Source organism: Pteropus alecto, unplaced genomic scaffold, assembly GCF_000325575.1.
Source record: "Pteropus alecto unplaced genomic scaffold, ASM32557v1 scaffold56, whole genome shotgun sequence".
Lineage (NCBI taxonomy): Eukaryota > Metazoa > Chordata > Mammalia > Chiroptera > Pteropodidae > Pteropus > Pteropus alecto.
The window spans coordinates 1,093,772-1,096,179 of NW_006438871.1; positions in this window are offsets into that span (position 1 = coordinate 1,093,772).

Here is a 2,408-nt window from a genome sequence, read left to right on the forward strand (position 1 = left end):
TAAGTCCCAAGGCGAGTTAGAATAAGAATGGAGTTTTTTCTGATGCCTCAGCCTTTATAATGTTAATTTTAGCAGCTTGGTTAAAAAGTGGCTCTATATATTCCCTATCTTCAGTCTTTCATACATATGTACATATATATGAGAAAGATCTATCTAAATATCTACATAGTTACACATATTTGTATATTTATATGTATGCATATCTATTCATCCACCTGCCCATCCATCCACCCACCCATCCATCCATCCACCCAAGCAGCCATCCATCCACTCATCCATCCACCCACCCACCCATCCACTCGTCCATCCACCTACCCACCCATCCATCCATCCATCCATCCATCCACTCATACTCATTCATCCATCCATCCGCCCACCCACCCATCCGTCCGTGAGGACAGGAGTCGTCGGAGGCCCTGGTCTCCAGCTGCATGAGCCCATTGCCTTTTCCTTGGGGCACAGATGGTCTCACATGGTGTCTGTCATCCGGGAGAGGAACAGTTGCTTGGTCATTTACTCAGTGAATGTTTTCTGTGGGGGGCTCGTCTGGGAGGCCCCCACCTCGCTGCAGAGACGAGACGCTGAGCAAACAGCCGCAGACAGGGCAGGGTCAGGTGTGAACAGGGCCGTCCACCTCGAGTCGATGGAACAGGCACGAGCTTCGAGGGGAGTTGCAAGGAAGGAGGAAAACTCCCCCAGAGACGCAGCTGTGGAAAACCAGGAGGCGGACCCTAAGCGGAGTCCTGGGAACACGGCCCCGCTGCCTGGGGAAGTGGGGTGATGCGGCCCCGAGGCCATTTGTGGGGTGCGGGAGAGTGGAGCTAGGTGGGGCTTTCGTTTCGTTTTCACACACTCGTGCTTGCACTTTTTATAGCCAGTATCCTTTGCTTTTCTGACCAGAAAGGAAGAAAAGGGGCAAGAGGAAACGTCCCTCGCAGCCAGGGACGCCCGCACTGTGTGGACGCGCCCACAGCCCCGGGGGGATCCGGTCTCGCAGGGGAAACCGTGGGGAGGAGCCGAGGGGCCCCAGCCCCGGGGAGAGCTGAGCAGCAGGAAACACCTCTGGGGGGCAGCAGAGGCCACAGAATGCTGTCGGCAGGCGGGGAGCGGGGTCGGGGCCCAGCCCAGCGTGGGCGGAGGAACTGAGGTCCCGCCTGCCTCACTACCCCCTCTTCTCCCCCTGCCCCCGAAGGAAGGGGGCTGCCCCCTCCTCCCACGGTCCCTCCTGGCCAGAGCGGGCTTGCGGGCTCCCCGGTCCCAGCAATGCCTCACGCTGTCTCCCTCCCCCCTCCAAACAGCCCCCTAATGACAAAGCTCTTTGTCCTGTGGGGGTGTGACATCTGTAACTTATGTCACAGACACCTGCTGAGCCCAGACCTGTGCTCCTAGCAAGGCCCGGTGCACCCTGGGGAGGCAGGGAGGCACCCGCCGGCAGCAGGACTGCGGGTCAGACCACGGCACCAGCGGTCACCAGCAGGACTGTGGAGGCCGTAACGAAGCACAGAGGGGGTGCGTGCTGCCCGCAGGGTCCCCACAGTCCATGTGGCCGGGCCTCAGGCCCTCCTCGCAGCCACAGAAAAACGGGGAGCAAGACAGGCACCCAGGCACTCCCTCACGGTCCAGGCTCCCAGGGCGGGGCGCCCTCCCAGGGCTCTCCAGAGGGCATGTTGGGGTGTCTCACTGCTCCTGGCCTGGCTGAGCCCCAAAGTGTTGCTTAGAGAGGACGGGGCCCCAGCCTACCCCGGGGCGAAGCCTTCAGAAACTTGCAGGGCCCCGATGTTTTCTGAAGAGATAGCAGGTGCTCGGCTTTTTAAAAAACGACTTTAAAAATTGAGGCATGAGTTATGTACAGTAAGATGCACTTGCTGTGCAGTTCTGCGAGTTTTGACAAACACATAGGGTCATATAATCACCGCAACCAAGGAATAGGACAATGCCACCCACCACCGAGTCCCTCGCGCCTCTTCGGTCGGCCCTCCCCCACCCAGCCCGTGGGACCCCGATCCGTCTCTGTCCCCACAGTCGTGCCTTTCCCAGGATGTAGTTTGAATGGAACCACATGGTCCGTGCTGGAGGGCTGTGCGTGTGCCTGCGTTTGTGCGTGGGCACATGTGTGCTTGTGCGTGCATGTTCGTGAGTGCATGTGGGTGCATGCATTTATATGTGGACGTGCGTGTGCTTGTGCGTGCATGTTTGTGAGTGTGTGCATGCATTTATATGTGGGCGTGCGTGTGCATGCATGTTTGTGAGGGCGTGCATGTGTGTGCATTTGTGTGTGGGCGCATGCGTGCACGTGTGTGCATGTTTGTGAGCGAGTCCGTGTGCATGCATTTGTGTGTAGTGTGTGTGCACACATGTAGGTAGTGGGGTCACAGAAGACTCCACGCCCCATGGGTTTGGGGCTGTCT